Source organism: Coturnix japonica, chromosome 1, assembly GCF_054131305.1.
Source record: "Coturnix japonica strain WE chromosome 1, WE-NBRP24, whole genome shotgun sequence".
In the NCBI taxonomy this organism is placed as follows: domain Eukaryota; kingdom Metazoa; phylum Chordata; class Aves; order Galliformes; family Phasianidae; genus Coturnix; species Coturnix japonica.
Window position 1 is genome coordinate 75,811,478 of NC_140663.1, and position 21,308 is coordinate 75,832,785.

Consider the following 21,308-nt stretch of genomic DNA (forward strand, 5'->3'; position numbering starts at 1 on the left):
AGGATTAAAACTCCGGTGTTAGGAAAAGGGAGGCCTAATTAGGTGAGTGAAAGCTCTTTCTGCATACATAGTTGGGTTTTGTTGTTCTTTTGTTTTGCTTTGTTGGTTGTTGGTGTTCTTTTTTTTTTTTTCACCCAATGACAAAGAAAGAGCAGGGTAAAACTTCCTGAGGATAACTGTACTTTGGTTTGCTCTGTCTCAGTCAGCCTCCCCTGCCATGGCACCACTCCTGGAGCACAAGGAGTTGGACCTGTTCCTCACCCCTCCCCCCTTTTGCAGCACAGCCTTGGAGGAGTCACTTAGCACCCATGTTCCAAATGGCTCCAAACCATTCCAAAACGAGCCAGTGGTTTCCTGCCTCAGGGCTGCTGAGATTTTTTCAGCTGAAGCTGAAAATGCTACAGAAAAATGCTACAAAGTCATCAGGTGCAAGCAGCAAGGTTGCCTTTATCTTTGGTTTTCACTTAGAAGAGTTGCTGCATCTTTATTTCAAATTTTGTCATTTCTCTCTTGTCTTCCTTCACCTGTGCAATAATTCTGTTAAAGTTTGTCCCTGGTGCTACAAAAGCTCTGTCTTAGAGTGTAACAAATCCTCTGTGCTTTGAAGATGTCGGTGTTCTCAAATCTTGATAAAATTATCTGGCTGGGGTAAAATTTAGGTTGATTTCTATTAAGAAAAAAATGCCTTTATTTCTAAAGGACTTTGGTTTTCTTTTCAAAATATGCCGAGTCCTCATCAGTCTGAGAAAATAGTGAGAGACAAAAGGTAGTTTCTAAGTTGCCACTTTAGGCCAAGCACTGAGATGCTGCCAGTCTGGACTGATCCTATCCGCAGACTGCAGAAGAAATACGTGTCTCATTTAAGAGCTTTTAAGAAGATATATGCTTTTATTGTATGCTTGGAGATACAAAAAAGAAGCCGGCCCTTCAGATTGGCTTTGTATGGCTGACCTGTTGCTGGTTTGATGGAAGTAAACTCTGTTGCACTCATTGCTTGCTAGAAACACTTATCTGGGTATTGTTGACTGACTGATCATGGAGGGTTGCACTCTGTCTGATATCTTTCAAACAAGGCTATCCCTTTGCATTTGTACCAGAAGAGAAGAGTAAAAATACTCAGAAGGAGAAAAAAAGAAGAAAACAAACAAAAAAAAAAAAAAACAACTGTTGGAAATATGAAAGTAATTTCTAAAGCCATTTCTGCCTGTCACTGGTGTGAGAAGAATTTTCATTCTCTTTAAGGCTATTTAAAATATACTTTGGGGCTAAAATAACAGAGAAAACGATCCAATCCATTCTTAGTCCTGAAACCACAATGGATAACAGATCCTTGTTGCCACATCACGTCCAATGAGATAGCTTACTGGAAGAATTGGTCAGAAAACTTCATTAGTGATTGCAAAAAAAAGTCAAAGAAATGAAAATGTTCTTTTCCCTTCCTTTTACTTTTTTTTTTCCAAGGCAGAGCAACAACAAATAAGTCAACAATGCTCGTATTGTTTAATTAAAGATAACTCTGTTTTTTAGGTTTTCCAATGTCTCTGGACCTTAATTCTTCCTATTTTATTTTATTATTTTTTTTTTTCATGAGATGAAATACCAGAAAACTGTGAAAGCAGTTAAAATTTTCATGAAAATTTTGCATTTTTAATTTGGTATAAAAGATGATTCTCTCGCTTTCTGCTGCCCTCCTGCCTCTCTGTTCCATATTCATGCACAGACTCCTAGCTGGCTCTGAATGGCACTTAACCATTCACTCCTTAGAATGAGCAAGTGGCGACTCCATAAATTTGTTGATTAAAGGTGAGATCGTGGTAGGGACCACCCTGGATTCTGGAAATTGCACTGCTCCTTGAAGGCACTCTTTGTGAAGCGAGTCAGGAATATGTTAGCATCACTTCTAATCAGGATGAATATCGTTGCAGTCAGCAGTAGTTGTCACAAGCTGTATGGGTACATCAGGAATCTGACATTAAAGCTTTCGTATTATAATGTTTCTGTCACCTACTTGATTCACAGTTTCTGACTTCTCTATTTTGGCTTTTTTCCTACGTTAGGACATCCTGGCATGGGTAATAAACCTAAATTTCTTTCATTTGTTTGAGAGGTTAGTTAAGGAGTTACGTGTGTGGTGGCACTAATATCTGGAGTTGTTCCTGTTAGAAGAGCAGTGCTGCTGGCTTGGTCAGAACTATCGTTTCTCTTCCTGCTGAAGGCACACCTTTTTTCTAAAGTATTAAAAGACAGCAATGGAATTCGCATACTCTGTGATGATGATAATATTAAAAATCATCATTTTAAAATAGATGTTAATACTGTTTCTCTGTCCACCTGTAGCACCTTTAATATTGAGCTGAATGAAATGGCAAGAGCATGAAGGAAGAAAACTAAATGGGCATTATTGAGCAGATGGGTGCATCTGCTTTGTTACTTTCTCACTGTTTTGTATTTGAGCTGTTTATTTTCACTCTCTGGCTGTCAGACATAACATGAATTAGAACTGAAAGACTCCTTCCTTGAAGTAGGACCTAAAGTCAGGAGTCACCCAGTCTCTCTGGTCACTCTGCCATTTTGTTGTCTTCTGTAGTTTCTGTCTTGCAAAAAAAAAAATAGTTCTGCAAATTGGAATTGCAGTAGAATTTACTTCCAAGAAATAGCAGACAAAAGAGAGGAAGAAATTTGTCCCAGTGGTATTAGAGGAAACCTTGAGTGATCTGACCTAGTCAAAAATGTCAGGAAACATTGCCACTTGTGGAAAAGTTAATGCTTCATTATTGCTCGTAGACAGATATACCTCCATAAAACACCTGGAAGTGGTCCACAGACCACAGACAGAATGTCACTAAGGCTAATTAAAAAAAAAAATAAAAGTGGGAAGAGAGCAGCTTTTATGAGATAAATTGGTCATCAGCTGGGGTGAGGAAGTAATCAGTCACATTTGAGTCTGGTGTAGAAACCCGGTGTGTGATAGGGTGATGGTCCCTTTCATCAGATGTTGACCACTGTAGGGGGAAGGCTATCAGACAGCCTGAACCATTACTTTGATGAGAGGAGCTCGCAGGAGAGAAACATAACTTGTGGTGAGGCTGAAGGTGAGCGAGGTAACCACAGAGTACACTGTAAGAATGTGGATTGTGGGAAGCACTGCTTATAGGGGCAGACAGATGGATTGATGTTGGCAGCACCGAGGACTATCTATTCTCTTTCACCATCCTGGAGTGAGGTGAAACCTGCTGCAAGTATTAACAGAGAATAGTTGATACAGGTCAGTCTTCACCAAAGTAACAATATTGGCATCGAGAGCAGAAAGTTTTGCAGATTTCTCTGTGTGTGCACTTGCTACTGGTGTTCCTGGTGGGTGGCTGAATCATCCTGATGGCATTCAACAGGAACCAGCTGCTGAGAATATTAAAATGCAAGCATTTATTCCTCTAGAGAGACAGTAGCATCTGCAAAGTTTTCCTGTCTTGATAGTACAGATAATCCCAGGGAGTATTCTCTAGTAGTTTTTAACTCTCAATTCATTTATGCATTTTCTTTAAAGCCGCGTGTGCTTTGTGTCTGCTCAGAGACAAGTCTAGTCTTAGATCTGAGGCCTCCGCAGGTCTCAGGCAGGTAGTTTGCAAGCCCTCTGCTCAGGCTGAGGAACGCTATGTGGGAAAAGGAATCCAGGCTTTCTCTCCTTCCTTCACCAACCCTTTTTTCATACTCCTTTTCTTGGGAAAGATGCCTTGGAGGCTGCTATAGAACGGAGCATGAGCCCTCTGCCAGGCCGCGGTTCTGTGAGTTGCATATCAGTGTGAGGTTTGGCTTAAAATTCATTGTGGCAGCGATTACAAGAAACGGTAAAAACTGCAAGAAAGCAATTTACTGATATGTTAGATAGGATGTTAAGCATACCCATTCCTATTTGTATTTGCTGTCATTAACCCTGTCAGGAGCAGGGAGTACTCAGCACCCTGTCAGGAGCAGGCTTTAAGTCCGACAGCTGTGACATATGAAGTTATAACCAGAACATCTGAGGGAAGGGGAAAAGAAGGCAGTAGAAACAGTCTTTTGCTCATCTCCTCACATCTTTTCTGCTTTCCCTACAACATGTTCTCATGCTAATAGTTTGTGAATTCACATACTAGCGATATTCATAGGAAGGGAATGGCAGAGATTCTGCCCGTGACATATGATGTGAGAAAAGGTGCAGGATTGTTTTACAGAGAGAGGGAAATGGAGTTCTTACAAGTGCAGCTGCAGTGTTGGCACAAGGAGGAGAAACAAGCTGTAGCCAGCCAGAGCTGTGTGGCAAAAGCAAGGGTGAGGACTGTGGGTTTGTTTAAAAAGCAGAATAATTTGGTGTGCTCGTCAATGTAGCATTGTATTAAAGTATTTTAACCTTATCGAAATAGGCTTGCATAAAATAACTGCCTACCTACAAGGCAGTGAATAGCTTAGCCCTGTTTTTCCAAGCTGAAGTATTAGCACGTCTGAGGTAAAGGAACAAATTCTCTCCGCACAGCAAACCTCCACTCCTAGGGTCCACCTTTCGTCATCTTTAGTCATCCTCAGAGCCTGGCAGGATGTGTCAACAAATGAAGGTTTTGACGGCATCTTACAGACACAACAAGTGGGACTACAAACACCACTCTTCAGAGTTTATTGATAGCCTCTCTCGTGATGTGACAGGCCAAGGAAAGCTGTTGTAGGAGAGGTGACAGCAACAGCAGCATTTTATAGCCTTTCCGATTTCAGCTTTGCCTTGGAAAGAGCTGCTGAAACCTCTTAGTGGTGTTAAGACATATAGTTTAATCTCAGTGAAGCATCACAGTGATGATGCATACATCAAAGACTCTGTTGTGCTTTCCCCTTTTTGTGTGAATTATGTTTGCTCATTTGTTTAGAAAAAAAAAATAGCATAATGATTTCAATTTTAAGAGGCTTAAGCCCAAAGCTTTGAAAAGTCTTAACAAAGAATGATTTAATGAACCGGCTATTGTGTTTATTGTTATGCTCAGCTACTTAAGTATGTCATAGGCTCTGCAATACAAACAATTAATGGTCAAGCTTCTGAGCTCAAGTGCTAAGGTCTTCTGCTTTTAGAAAGGGAGAAGTAGTATTTGAAGACTGTTCCCACTTAAGCCGTAGTGTAGTAAAATTGGATTGGGTTTAGACGTAATGGCTTGGGGTTGGATTTGTTGTTTGTTTGTTGGTACAACAAAACAACATAGAGCTAACTCCTGAAAAACAGCAGCACTAGAAAGTTTCAGAAAATACTGAATGATACTCAGCTTTCTTTCACCCCAGCATTTCCTCTGAAGGCAATTCCCTCTGTTAAAATAGTCATAGGGAAAAAAGCAGTTCTTGAGTTTTGCCTTAGTGTTGTTGGAGATACGAAGAGTGTTGCACCAGGACAGTCATCCTCATCAAACTTAGAGAAAGGTCTGATCCATATTGTGTATGTATGAGGCATCATGTTTTAAGTCCTTGGGGCATCAGGAGGCTCTTAATGCAGCTCTGCTGACAGTATGAGGTTGGTATGCATCTCAGAAGCTGTAAACTTTGTTTCCCAACAACTGCTGGAGAGCTGGGTTCTCCCGTGCAGTGAAGGCTATGAGTAATGTTAGGAAGATTCCCTTTTCTTTAATGCTTCTGTATTTTCTCATGGGTGCTTCGTGATTTTACTGCTTATCTGTGCTTCATATTTTGCACGAGTAATGAGGAGATGTGGGTTAAAGAGAAATAATTATTATTTTTTAGATGTTTATTGTGCTCAAATAGCACGATCCTCCAGGGCAATACCCCCCATCCAGTCAAAGCAGCCAGCAAAAAGAAATCTGGACACAGATTCAGCCACTAAGAATGAAGTCAGACTCAGAGCTATGATAATAAATTCCATCCTGAGAAGAAAGGAAAGTCTGAGGCTGCCAATGGAGCAACTGACTTGGAGCCATCTGCAGAGCTATGACTTGGTTCTCCCTTTGCCATCCTGTGGCTGAAATCAAACTACGTCTGTGAGTTATTTACCTCTTTGGCCACAGGAAAATAGCAAGCCTGAAATTCCCGCCAGTGCTGCCCACATAGCTGCCCTGTTTTAACCTCAGGATACTATGTGACACCTGAGTGGTGAGTTACACTAATGCTGTGGTAAATACACTACTCGTTCCAAAAGTAATGCCTCCTGTTTATTTCTGTGGAGACTGCAACAGATACAAGGAGCACAGTAATACTGTTTGATGGAGCAGATTCTCAGCTACAAAACACTATTTTTCAGCATAGTCACCAATATTAGCTATGCATTTTCATCAGCGATGAACAAGAGCCTGCATGCTGAGGTTGTAAAAAATATGCATCAGTGGAGATGAAGCGTAGTGGCTGTTGCCATTACTTAGAGACACCATCGACTTCCTCACTGTCAATGGGTGACAATGGTCAGGGTCAGTGGTCCTCAATGTCAGTGGGTGCTGTTTTTCTAGATGGAGGAATTCAGTGATATACCTTTGCTTCATCTACACTTCCATGTCAGATGGCATTCTGTCAGACTGCCCCTCTGTTGTCAGAGCAGCAACGTGTAACAGGATATTGGTGGGAAGGTTCAATCTCTACTACCATCCCACCAACATCTGGGTCTGACACAGTGGGCCATCATGGTAAGATAGGAGGTGTTACTGTCAGAGCATCGCTCATATCATGGTGGTAGTTATTACTGTGTTATGTTTTGTTAGGAATGTTTTATGCAACTATTTGGGTCAAGCCTTCTGCTTTCTCTACTCCAGTTTGGTCGATGGATGTTTCCCCTGACTGCTGTCTATTCTGTCAAACAGTTTCTGTGGGTGACAAAATGGAAAGCCGGGGCCAAAATAGTCGAGAGTTCAAAAGTTGCCCATTTGGGATATTGTTGTACTCTCTCTCTGGTTGGGAATAGGAAATGTAAATTCCAGAGCAGATAAAATTGAGGCTGTTTGAAATCTGACGTTTCAGACTGATACTGCTGTTTGGAAAGCTCCTACATGAGGCAAATGGAAGTGGATGCTGAGGACGAGGGCAAAGTAATGTTTGTCATTAGCGTTGTAGGCAAATCTGAGTGGTCCTTCACAGAGGTTTTGCAGAGGGCTAAAGGTTCCACAAGACAGAGAAGAGTTTTTGGCTTCTCGCAGTCTCTGATGTCCATATGCACAGAATGCTGTGAGGAAGAAAGAACAGTAAGAAAAATATCTCTTTTCCCATAATCTTCCTGTAAATCTCAGCCGCCCTATAGGGTAACTTCTCCATTAGTAGCTTTTATTTCCAGCCACAGGCGCTGGAACCACAAAGACAGGCATTCATTCAAAGATGATGAAGACTTCATTATGTTTAGAAAGTTCATCACAACACATTTACTTATACAGTGTAAAGTATTTTCACAAATTAAACCTAAGCGGTTGTCAAAATAAATGAACAAAGTATGCTCTGTGGTGCTTTATTGTGTATTTATTTATATTTTGCATTGTCTAATTTGAAAAATTCAGTTATTTGTGATAGGTCAGCATCCTCGCTACTAACTTGAATTAGGAAGATCATATTATTTTTTCTGACTAGATACCCTTCTAATAGCAAAAGCATTAGCTGAAAGGCTTTTATGTTTGGGCTGGAAGACCATGGTCACTGTAGATAATCCAAAGGATTATTTCATGAGGGATTATCCTAAATTAGTGCTTTCCCAAACTGCCTGCTCTCTCAAAGGTCGTGTCGCTTCTGCGCTAGACTCAGTGACAAGCCACATTTCAGTGTTTGCAGGAGGAGAGGTTCCAAAAGAAAGTGACGGAGGTGGCAGAACTGGGTGACATGTGGTAGGCATGTCAGCGAAGGGAACGGCATGCCACGCACCTGCTTTGTGGCTCTGCCATGCCACAAGTTAACATTTTGATGAGCAATTTCCATTCTGTTGTTTTCTCTCAACACATGGGGTTCAAAAAACAGTTAAAGGAAAACTGTACCCATTTGCTCATCCCAAAAGCCTGCAATTTCAGAAGTCTGCCAGATTAATTTTCACGTATACAGTGTTTTAGAGTCGAAGTACACATAGGAGTGCAGTTTATCGTTTGAAATTGTAGTGTGGTGGCTAAAGAAGAATAGGTGTACATTGCTCTAACTTTGTGAAATGCCTTTGATTGATGGTTTATAATGTAAAAAAAAAACCAAAAAAAAACCAGAAAATCTTTCTTATCATGTAATCAAAACCTTCAGAAGTTTCTCAAGTCTGTGTAATAGTTGTGAATACCAACCCCTACAGAAAGACTTTCTCAACAGCTGTGTACAAAAACAAGAGAAACACAACAATCCTTTTGTTGGCTACATTTCTGTAAAGAATCTGCTTTTTATAATCACCATGCTTGAACTAGACTGCCTTTAAACCTGCCCCAGGATGGTATAATATAATCTATTGATCTAGTATGCTAAAACACTTCATTGTTGTCTGTATTTGCTCCTTAGTACCCTGTGTGTGGTGGGCTGGAAAGGGGGGGGATGGCTGCAGAACTGGATGGCACTGAGGTGCAAGAAGTGATGTGGTATTACAGAAATGTGTTGTGTTGACCACATATTTTAGTCAGAAGTAAGCTAGCCCTTTGCTAACTTACCCTGAGAAGTAACTGCCACATGACTGAGGAAAGAATTAGACATGTATTTTCTAGTTAAACCTCTAATCTGATAGTCATAGAGCAGATTAGGTAGCAAATTTTGGCTACTGAAAAGTATCTGGCTACTGGTAGGCCTGTATCTGTGTAATTGGAAAACAGAAGAGATTCTCTCACTTTAATCTGACGCTTATCTCCTTCCTCCTTAAGGCAGAAGAAAAGCCAAGGGATTTAGTATCTTCCTTCTTTTCTTGCAGCCTACTGAGACTAACTATGGTTAGGAGCTCTTCTTGATGCGTTTTGTGGGAGGATGTCCACGCTGCTAGAAGCCTTTTGTTGCTGAAGTCTGAAGCCTTAAATCATTCAATAACCCCTTATTTTTGTCTTCCAGGAGAGCATCAGCTTGTAAAAAGTGACATGATCAGCACAAAAGTCAGCCTTTGACATGCCCTTTCACCTGCAGGTCATGTTCATGCACTCACTACTAGAGCAGTTTAAAGGTTTTCAGTAACCTTTTAATAGAGGTAATTTCACCGGTCCCTTTCAAGGGGTCCACTTGATTATATATCAGTAAGGAGAGATGGTATTTGAGAACAGTTGATATGCTCACAATTTTTGTAAGCAAAGACCTTGACGCGTTCCTCTGCAGTCAGTCTCCTTGGGCTAAAATTTCAACCTATTACATGGGGATTTAGCCACTCATTTCCCATAAACATCAATGGGAGTCATGTGGCTAAATCCCTGTGCAACACATTGAAAATGTATTCCCTTATGTTTAAAGTCATTTTGATGCAGATGTTTTCTTCTGCAGGAAACAAGTGAAACGAAGAAGCCATTTATTTCTTTTCATTTGTGTCTACCCCAGATCATCAAGCGCCCAAATTATCTTCTCTTCTGCCTAGGTACCGGAGTACCCTGTAGGATGTACTGAATCTATGTATGACACTAAGTTAAGAGGGCAAGCTTCAAGATGTTAGGGCAATGGATGCTAATTTGTATTTATTACCTACTCGTGTGGGGAAAAATTGCACAGATGACAGGCTCTCTCTTCACCCATGAGAACAAAATTTCTCATTTCTCTCAGTTCTCCATCACCTGCTGTGTTACATGTTAAAGGAGGGACAACATGTTCATTTTGGGGATTTAACTAGAGATCTCTGACTGGAAGTTGCATTGTAGGACCCACTATTTGCCTTCTTGGTTGACGTGTACAAGTTTAATGGATCCGTTATGATCACAATACAGAGTTAATTCTGCTTTACAAATGTCCTTGTTGAAGATGAGGAAGATCTTTTATGCCAATTATTGGAGGGAGTGGAAGTGAAAGGCTATCAAGATGTAGGCACAAATGTGAATATACTATTTCAGAATCATGAGGTATGATTTTCAATAATGGCATGTGTGTGCTAAGGTGCAATTTTGTGCCTGCAAAGAATTGTGTTCATAATAAATGGCAGGTGCTTTTAAAGCATTTAAATATTGCATTTTCTATTTCCACCTGCACACCAGGTAACTGGGTATTAATATGCTCCTAGTTGAGACCATGATTCATTGCAGGTGCAGTGCTCTGGAAATCAAGGATTGCATTGAGGTCCTGATGAAAATCATGCCCTCAGGCACATCTGATCTCCATTTTGATCAACAAGCCAAAAATAAGTCTTTTACTTCAATTACAGTTCATCTGATTTTGAACTTAATGATGCAACTCAAAGTCTATTGGCTTAGCTCCTGAGACCCAGGAAGGAGGATGTCTGGGACCTTGTCTATTCAGTGGAATAGAGGTTCCCATTAAAATCACTCTGATCTCATTACATGTCTTTTATTTGTTCAGAAGCTCTATTTTTGCTCTTCCTGGCCTTATTGAATCTGTTGTTGATTCATTGTGCAGACTTGGTATTAATGAAAAAGACTGCCTCACTCAGGTCTCTCCGGAGGGTGAGGTTTTCCATAGCCCTGTGTCTGTACAGCGCATTGGAAGCACAGAATCCGATGGCTTGCCTTGTGAAACTAGATTCGAGAGCAGCTTTATTAATAGGCTGATGAGATGTACCAGCTTGGCTGGGCTGTCTGCCTCCATAATGAGCGAGGGCTGCATTTTCCTTTCTTTAACGATCAGAAAAAATCCTCAGTTATGCCTTTCCTGTCCCCCTGCTCTCCACATTCCTATTTCAAAGGCCTCTTTAAAGGTCTCTATTATCTCAGCTGCCTTTAGGTGTCACTCGAAGCTTTGGGTTCCTCCTGTTCGCCCGGCCCTTTGTATATTTAGTTTTGCCCTCCCTGCCATTCAACTACTCTGGCAGCTGGGGACCCTTGGTCACCCCGCATCTACTCCATTCTCCATTGCCCCACTTGTCCATGCTCACCACATGCTTACTGCCGCTAATGGAACATTTTGATTCACATGGTTTGGTGCTTATGTAGGGCACTTAGTGGAAGGAATAAAAGTGTTTCATTTCAGTGGCTTTTCTCATTTTAAGGATTGCTAGGTGTCAGAGGCTGGGTCTGTATTGCTGGATTTGAAGCTGTGCTGCAAGAAAGCACCGTTGTCCTGCAATTTGTAGCAGATGGTAGACCTGAATTTTTAACTTTCGGAAGAGTGGAAGGGCTGCCTTCTGTCCTGCTTTTGTCAGGCACTGTCAGGCTGTCCCAGCTCCTTTCGCTACAAGACTTCAGGATCTGTTAATCTGGTCTTTTCCGTTTCAAGGCTGATCTGAACATTTTAGAGTGGGCCAAGTACTTTCTTGGCCTTCTGACTAAGCTTAGGTGGCTCATATGGTAAATCATTAATTTGGAGACTGTATTCCGCCTTTGCTGGGAGTTAAGAATGGTGTTCTAATAGCTTCCTTCCATCTGGAACAGTCATAAACCAGATGGATAAAGGATTGGCACCACTTATTTTGACTCTACCCAACTCACCCCATGTAAAGAGACCTTGCAATATTTCCCAGACAATTGTTGCATGTATCCAGAATAGCAAGCAAAAAAATATCGAGATCAGATGTGTGGGCTGCCATTTGGGAAAGCAGTGGAAAGGTGAGCAATACAATTATCCCTTCGTTTGCAATGCTATGTTGGAATCCATCATTAGAAACCACATATAAGATGGTTTTTAATCTAAGAATTACTTTAAAATGTATTTGCCAGGTTTCAGTTCTAAAGATTAGAGTACCTTGGGTTAAGACAGTTCAGTGTGGGATTTGTTTCTGAAATAGAATGGTAAGAGGTAGGCTTTCAAGGTTGTTGTGTACAAAGATCTTGGCAACTTGTCTAACTGGATCCATTCTCCTCCTCCCTGTTTGCACGAAAATAAATTCATCATGCTACATTTCACTGCATTCCTTTAATATGATTTAATAAGAATGAGAATATTGCCAAAGACTAAAAGTTGCACCTACATCGACTTATATGGTTAAATTAAAAATAATAATAGTTCACTAATGAATGGCTAGAAGGAAGCAGCCCTGATGTGTTGTAAATAACGTGTCTTTAAAGAACTGGTCTTTGGTCTGGGCTCACACTTTAGTGTTGGGAATGTTTCAGAAACAATTCTGATTCTGCTGAATACCAGAACAGATACATAATGGTAGCCTACTTTATTTTTGCTTAAAGAAATATGAAAGGGAAAGTCTGTAACATTCAAGTAGCATAATAAAAAGGATTCACAAAAGCTCCTTAAGCAGATCAGAGAAGTCATGTAGACGTGCATTGCAGAGTGCAGGGAGGTGAGTCTGCCTAAATTGGGAAAGGTACAGGAGGCTGTTGAAGCAAAACAAGTGCTTTTCCCTCAGTGCAAGTCGAAGCAGAACCACCAGAAAGATTGAAAGCCTCAGATAAAATGTACAGAAAAGAAGGACTCATTTGTGACTGGAAAAGCATACCCATGGAAAGATAGAGGTTCGGTATTTCAGCTTGAAAGACTGAGGGGAAATAGGTAAGGTTACTGTTAAAAAAGAAAAGGAACATTTAAGGGTAGGAAAGCTGCAAAATTGTAAAGATTAAAATATATATATATATATTTTCATTTATGATTATTGTGTTTATCAGAGATCTTTATGACTTTCCACTGATTAAGACCCTTGTAGACCACTTTCAGAGGGGATGTACGGAAGAAGAAACAAACATCAGTTGTGATGTATCATCCAGACCCATGCTGCATATGTATCCTAGAGCACACAGGGAACTGAGAAGAAGGTGTTGGAGCTCCTAGCCAAAAAAAACCCAAATAATCTGTTCTTGGAGTTATGTGGGGATGTAAGTAGTTTCAGGGGTTTCTCTGTTATTCTGAAAGACCAGGAAGTAAATGGATTTTGTAAATTTTGCTTCAGTAGTTTATAAATCATTTACCACTCCAGATAAAAACGTCAACAGCTTTTGTAGGCTTGTGAGTCTTCACTGGCTGTTTCCACTTGCTTGGAAGAGTCTGTCAGTGCCAGAGTGCTTAAATGCCTGCTGACTCCCCTTGTGAAGAGAAGAGACCTCTGCTCCTGGCTGTCATACCATAGAAGGCACCTTTTGAAGCACCGAATGCAAGGATATTCCTGCTACCACCTAAATTCTGTTCTGAGAAGCACTAGCTGGCATCTGGCACTGTGTATTGCATCCAGCATCCATTTCCTGGGATAGCCACAAAGATAGGAGAGAGGTGGGGGACATGTTATCACTACAGAAGTTAATAATTGAGTCCAGTCTGTCTTTGTGGTTTCACGATAAGGAATATATTAGAAGAGCCAGTTCCTTTTAACAGTTTCTGCCTGAAATGTGCTGGAATGTGAAGTGCTCAGATGAAATCCTTCCTGCCAGCACCTCTCTTTCTTCATCTTCTGCCATTCCCAAATAACAAATTTCTCTCAAGAAAGATGCTAAATTGAGGTGCTGGGTCAAAAAAAAAACGTGTCCCTTTGAGTAACTCATCAGCTTAACATACAGCTGTGCTTCTCATTATAAAATCAAATTAAACTGAACTATAAGAAAACGAAAGCACCACAGTAATAATCACAACATATTGGCTTTCAGTGTTGTTTCACCTGACCTTCAAAATGTGGAAATCCGTTTTCTGATCAGCTATTTACAAACTCCAGAAGAGAAAGCAACCTGTTAACGGCAGTAGTCCAGCTTCACTATTGCCGTGTTGGTAGCACTGGTACACAGCCCAGAGAGTAAAATTTACACTTGCACATACTATTTGCTGCTAACTCCTTATATTGGTGCTGAGTGCCAAAAACTCTGCTTGAAAAAGGGACCAGGAGGAAATCAGCAGTTTCTGTCTCTTGAAACGCCAGAGCTGTAGAAACTGCCTAGCAAATACCACGGGTCTCAGCTTTCTGAAAGCACATAGACTGTTTTTCATTATTCATCCCAGTCGTTCACAGTATTAAAGTTACATTACACTGGTCTTGCTTTTTGCCATTTTGGTTCAGTACGTCTTCAGTCAGCTGTTGCAAACTAGAAAAGCTGAAAACAAAAGACCTGATCCTGCTCAGAGGGCTGGTGTCGGTGATGTTAGTGAGACTACCAAAATAAGAAAGACCTGTGAGGATTAGGCTCTCAGTGCTCATACCGGCTGAAAATAGGTTGGGATCCAGTTCAAATCATCAGGCAGTGGTGGCAGCTAGAACTGCTCGATGCTGAAATCTGACATCTTGCGACCTGCCTGTGCTGGAGGCACTTCTGCGGCCTCATAGCAAAGCTCTGAAGGCCAACAAATCGTTCCAGCACCAGTCCCAGACTATGATCTAAGTAAATAAATAAATAAAAGAGACAATTCTCTCTGTCCTCAGCGCAACAAAACAGTGCATAAATACAGTCTTGTGAAATGACATCTGCTGTTCAGAGGAACAAAAGGCAGAACCGAGAAGGTCGTCATTTTGGCTTCTCTTACTTGTGCTTGCCTGAATTCTAACCATAGCGTTATTAACATAAAATGTAGCTGCTCTGCTTTCTGTGAGCATTTTCGTTATCTCTAATAAATTAACACCTTACAGAGGAGTGCTCTTAGCTTGCCATAACGACCGGCATGTTGGAAACATTGATCTCAAAATATGGATTACTGATGCGATCATTTGCCCCAGTTGCAACCTTTTGTGATAACCTCTAATGCAACAGGCATTAAAAAATACAGCATGTGATAACAGGGGCTGCTTAGATACTCCCTAGCAGAGCCAGGAAGAACTCTGTATTTTCACTTTGCAAACCTTGGCAAAGACACGATGCTATATATGCCAAATTTTCAAAAATGATGGAATTTTGCTTTCATGCCCAGGAATAAAATAGCCTAAGGTACCAACCAATAGAAAAATTGATTGGGAAGGGGAATACCCCAACAGTCTCGGATGCTGTTTTTGTATAGATTTCAGACACTGGCAAATATTGCTTAATTAGTACAGCAGGACAAAGGATTCTCTAGACTTTTTGCTCTGAGATCTACAGAAATAAACATCTGATGTTAAATAAAGCAGTAAAAATACCTTTGCATTCTGCATTCTGATCGACAAATCTCAGCTGAAAGTAAATGAAATAGCTGAAATGTCAACCCTGACAGAAGAGAGTACAGTGAAATATATATATGTATATAATACAGGTTAATAACTGCTTTCTCTGTTATTAAAATTGAGAGAACAAGTTAGTTTATCACTGAATCATTCCATTGTTAACTTACTGAATAGACCAATGCAGAAGTTTTCCAAATTTCTCTCCATTTTACAAAACACCAGTTCATTGCTGCAACCTGGAGTGAAGCTGTTTACAGCTCTGTGCTAAGTAGAAAGTTCAAATCAATTATTGTCCATTAGAGTTAGGTATAACTGATGAAATATCCCCAGAGGAGTATTGTAAATGTATCAAGATGTCCTCCCCCATTACAGAAATGGGGAGGCATGGCAAATTACTTACCTTCTCTCTTACACTTAATGTCTCTGAAATGCTGCCAGGCAGAAAAGGCTTATCTCGTCTCACTGGATTTAAGAGAGGTCTACGCTGTAGTCTGGGATATAAGGGAAGGAAAAAAGGTACTAGGAGAGGGCAGACCCACGTTAGGCTTTATTCTCGGATGGGACTAAGAAAACAAATATGGAGAAAAGGCGCTCAACAACCAACAGTGGATTCAAAATACATGCAGAAGATACCTGATCCAGAAGTCAGGAGAAGAGGTTTGTTTACAGCATAACTGAATTTTTGTGCAGTGAGCTATGTAATAAATGCATTCATTAAAACATACGCTGCAGTAGCATTGGGCCAGAACATCAAAACACATCCATGCTTAAGGTTGTCTCCTAATGGTGAAGCATGAGCATGGTACTGAAAGTAACTAGTATTCATGATTTGTTTCCATCAGGAAAAGAATCTTTAACCTGGTTCTCACTTGTTATCTATCTGGCTTCAGGAATGTACAGGATGTTGTAAAGAAGTATGGAAAGACAAGGTTCTTGCTAGGGATGTAATGGAGTTTGTAACTGCCAGGTGTACTATTCTTGACACCTGATTGCAATGCTCTCAGACTACTGTTGTATCTCTTCTGGTGTACAACATCTCTTCAGGATAGAATGTGAGTGATCTCTGTTGAATGTGACCATCAGTACCACTGAGCACGAGACAGTACAGTTAGGGAAGAAATACTGTCTTGGGCCCAACCACTCTCAGAAAGAACAGAGCAATAAGAATATCCTGGCAGAGAATGGAGGAAAGGAGGCACGAAGCTGGTGAACAGCCATATTCTTAAATGGTCTGTGAAAATGAATCTTGACCTAAGCAATGAGTTCAGGTGTATTAAAGACTCAGTAGTTGTCTGGTGTTCTCTTGAGCATCCAAAATGGAAATGCACAGTGCAATAGGAAGAAGTGTGCATCCCTCTTTAACATTGCCAGAAAACGTTACCAAAAGAAATTATAGCTGATGCTGCCCATGGAGAAGCTCAGACTCAAGCTTTGCAAAATGTTTGAAATGTGTGGAATGTTTAGCAATTCAGTGAAGCAACAGGAGAAGGCAGGGTCAGAAGTTAAAAGTCATGTGGGAGTGATTCCTGACTCTTTGGAACTTTTGGCACTGCAGCCTCTGCTTATCTCAGCTGCAATAAGAAACAACAAAGATGCAAGACCAGATTCAGTGATGTAGGAGTTCAGGAGAAAAGGGGTCTTGGCGGTCTTCAATTCTGAGGTGGACAGCCACAACTATTTCAATTGTTATGACATCACAGACTTGGAATTCCAAAGTCTGATTTTCAGATTTCTATGTATTAAGGATTTCTTATGTGACTCTTAGATGAGTAACTTCACCTCTCCAAGCATTCATTTCTAACCCTGTAAATAGGAATGCTAACCCATTAGTAATAATAGAATCAGAATCATAGAATCATGTCCCTTCTCTGGACATGGTCCAACGTATCTATGTCTCTCCTGTACTGGTCACGCTTCTTTTGATGTACCCCAGGATACAGTTGGGTATCTGGGCTGTTAGGGCACATTGCTGGCTCATGTCCATCTTGCCATCCACCAGTACCCCCAGGTCTTTTTTTGCAGGGAAATCTACAAGGATTTTCTGAGACAATATAGTATATTAAAGGTTTTGAGATGAACTGTAGCTACAACTATGTGACTCACATAAGCATCCAGGAATAAAGGAGTGTTAGGAATGCAGATCTGATGGAATGAGAGCACTGTAATCTGACCACAGTAAAGCATAGATTTGTTTGTACAAAATCTTCCATCACAATTACAAGAAGTATGGTGAGACCCAGCTCTCTTCTCAGTCCTAAATATAATTTTCAAAGCATTTTGCAAGTTTAGGTTTGTCACTCATAATGCATTAGTCATATCTCTGGTTGTTGGAACCTAGTGGATACTGGGCTGTGCACAAATTTCTATTGATAACAGTGGTATATGATCTCAGCATCTCGCATAAACAGAAGAAATCATTATTGACAGCTTTTGGAGTTTATCTTCTCCATTTTTCTCCTTGATTTTCCCTGTAAGCTACAGTGATTAAGATAAGCCAGTGGTGAGAGTAACAGCCAGCAAGTAGTAGGTGCAGCGAATTCATAGGTTGAAACAAGATGGTCTTTATGGTCCCTTTCAACCCAACCTGTCCTATGATTCTATGACTTTTCCTCTTGCTTCACTCATGGGTGTCATGGTCAGCAATGCTGAAGTGCAAACAGAGCAGCCTTGGGGATCATAGCTCCTTGACAACCATGCTTTTGGGGTAGTGAGAGGAGCATAACATGAGTGAGCTCAAAGGCTTCTTTTAAAGAAGACCAAGAAATGAGAGTTTAAGTTCCCTGCACTTTTCTGCTGCCACTGCCACCATGTGCTACTGTAGAAGTCTGTTCTCTGGGAAGAAAGAGCTGTATGTAGCTCTAAACTAGTAATCAGATTTGCTACCTCCACTTCCCTTCCACTCATGCTGGATGGAATACCTCAAGGCCTGAAGTGGGATTATCAGGAGACAACAAGCTGCAACCAGTAGCTAAATTGAGTAAGAATTGGAAGGTTTTTTTCTTTTGTTGGTACCGTGGCTGGACAGTGTTTGACACTTGGCATAATGTCTTCAAAGGCACAGATTTGGAGGCATTTCTTTCCTGGGAAGTAGAGAATTCTATGACAAGTTAGTAAAATAAATATTTCTATATGAATTTAACACATTCTTTATCACTCTCTAATTCCTGACATGCAACTCTTGGTAAAATAAAATAATTTACAGAGATATTAGAGTTTCCTATTTCAGTTGTTGGTGCTCTTCTTCCATCTTTAAAATGTCTTCAATCTCAGGCCTGGCAAAACGTCACAAAATGGTATCTGTTCCTATTTGTTGAGATAGTGCTTTTTGCTATAGTTCTCTCCTCAGGAATATTTCAAAAAGGTACTAGCGAAGACTTGTATAATTATGAATGCTTATGCATCATTTGGAATCTGTCGTCCTGTCTGAAGTCTGTCATTTAGTTAAAAACAGGAAGCATGTGACATAAGTGACCAGACACGTGGTATAAAAAACAAGGTAAAAATATGAATCATAGTATGAATAACACAGTAAAAAATATGAGTCCTTCATATATCACCAATGGGATGTAAACCAGTGATCCCACTTGTTCAGCACACATGAATAACAGTGTAATTTGTAAAAAAGAATTAAAAAAAAAAAGTCTTGCATACCAGAAATAAGAAGTCAAAATATTTCCATTCTGAATCACTTGTTCAGTCAACTCTACCAGTCCTTCATGACTGATCTTAGAGATAGGAAATAACTGTAAACAGATTGTAGAATAATTTGAAAACCACGTCTGTGTGGCTGTTCTGTACATAGTGTTGCTATATATAGTGTTGCTGATCTCTCAGGACTGTACAGGCCTCCAGCCCAGTTCTGTGTGTCCTCTGTACAAATGGAAGGATTGTCTTGCAGATACAGAATTCCCTTATTTCTTGTCAATGCAAAATTCACACCTCACATTCAACATTATTCCAGGAATCAAAATGACCTTTCAGGGGCTTTGGACCACTTCAGTTCATGGTCAGCTATTCCACAAGTGCTGAAAGAAAAAATGTGTATACAGTTGTTAAGATTTATACAGGGAAATGAAGAAGAAAAATTAATTTAGGAAGAGGAGGAAAGGTAGCTTTCTTTGTAAGTGTGAAGAAACTCGAGGTACTAGAAATCACACTGTGGAGGCAGATCAGTGACCTACAGTCTCTGCTGCAACTCCTGTTAAGGAGAGTACCATGATAAAGATGGCATTCATGTATTCATGATAGAGTACATATAGTGTTATTGACATGAGCGTAGGATAGTCTTGATGTCCATTTCGAAGTGGTTCTGCTCATCCTAAATAAAAGAAGATGCAGGGAAAGCGTTTTGTGTTCTTTAATGATACATATATTACAGAAAATATTTTAGGCAAGCTTCAAGCATGCTGTGTCTCTTAAGGAAAGTATGGGGGTAATTCATCTTATCTGTTCATCTTCAGCAAAATACTTCAGCTATCACAAAGTACAGCACAAAACTTGGGAAGTATTTAATGAGTATAAAATGCTTACAGGTTGTGCATATGAGTGTATGCGTTGAGGTATAAATATGTATTCATATACGCCTGTGAATATATATATGAAAAATAAGATTAAATAGTTTTTAATTTATATGCAAGTACAGGTATGTATTGTTGGAGTTCTGTGTGTGTCTGCAGACATAAACGTGTACCTTTATATATGAAATATGTGAAATGTGTTCATACAGTCACTAATTCTGGTCTTATAGCAGGGTCAAAAATAAGCATGACATGTCTGTGTATTAAATCTGTTTTTACTGAAGTAGGGACGTTTCCCTTCTCCCAAGGCAAGGCAGAGATTACAGATTGTCATAAAGACAAAATGCTGAACAAAGACTGGACTGTAGGCTGCTGCGGTTTTAAAGAGGAATATTGTATCTGAAACAGAGAAGAAAAACCTGTTTCATTGGATGGAAAGAAGCAGTTGTTTGAAATACACGGATTGGAGAATTGTTAATCTAATTCATGGGGGGAAAGGCTAGCCAGCAGGAGATGCGAATGTAGGACACTTAAAATTACTGCTGTGAAGAATAAATTTAGAATGCACATGTATGATTTATTACATGCATATCCCTTCCACATGTGTGACATACGATGCTTTCAGAGACAGGTAATAGAAAGAGATGAAATTGACTGACTGAGAAAGGCTGTGGCTTTATAGATTTCATTCTAGCAGTTTTGAGCTTTGATAGCAGGTTCTCTAAAGACATTACCCTTTTCAAACAACTAATTTCTGGGGAGAATAGCAAGAGTTTGTACTGTAATCCTTAGGTATGCAAGAATACTTGCTCCCCATCCTTTGAGCCTTATATCATCTTGGGACAGGTGGGTTATTGCTGTGATCATACCCCAGCAAATGTTCTTGCTGATGTATTTCATCAAAGACTTCTCTAAGCTGGCAATCTCCCTCTTGCCCTTGTTGAGCATATACACTGGAAAGCAAAGTGGAGGGAACTGGTGTTTTCATGGCTTTGTGATGAGGATGAAAAGCCCCCTTTCTGGATGTTCAGAGAGGAGACCTGGTGTATCCTCTGGTCAGCTCTGTGCCATTATAAATAGGCTGCTGTAAACAAGAGTACAAATTACTCTGACTTGTTCCAGACAGACATACAGTACGTGCAGCTTAGCAGGCAGCGTTCTGAGTCACTGTATGCAAAATAAGCTTCCCAGGAGACTCTGCGATAAAAAAGAAGAAAGCAATTTGTTGTTATTTCAGTCATCGTGACCAATGAGCTGCACAGACTATGGCTACCCACAGAGCCACCCATAACCCAGGAGTTGGACAGTCCATGGCTTCTGCCTTCCCTCAGATCATTAAACACACCGGGGTTCCCAAGTGTTTCTGGGCCACCTCGACACAGTCAACTTTTGTGTTTGGTTAGACTAAAAAAAAAAAAGTGACCTGTTAAAAGAGCGGTCTGATGTGTACAATCAAAGGAGAACTTAACCACTTTTGATGACGAGTCCATCCTGGCTGCTGCTGTGTGCTCCTGTCTGGATTACCTGGCTGCCGAAGGACAATTCGCTGCTTAAAAACCAAACCTCTTCTCATCATCTTGCTTTAATAGAAGAGGAAGTAGCAGAGGAGTTATTAACTGAGGAAATATCATTGAAAGTGATGCGTGATGCCTTGCATCTCAGCACGGAGCAGTCAGAAGAGTCTGAACAGACAGCCCAGC

The 21,308-nt window shown here is 40.4% G+C and overlaps 1 protein-coding gene across 22 annotated transcripts in view; it reads left to right on the plus strand.

Moving 5' to 3' along the window:
• The window catches only part of ZBTB20 (zinc finger and BTB domain containing 20), a 432,215-nt gene that overhangs the window by 353,939 nt on the left and 56,968 nt on the right, over window positions 1-21,308 (plus strand). The window contains exon 9 of one of the 22 annotated variants that reach the window (XR_014945329.1): window positions 5,749-5,860. The exons of the other annotated variants lie outside the window; for them this stretch is intronic. The gene's annotated coding sequence lies outside the window, so the exon portion shown is untranslated. Of the gene's footprint in view, window positions 1-5,748; window positions 5,861-21,308 lie in introns of those variants that run through there. 22 annotated transcript variants of the gene reach the window in all.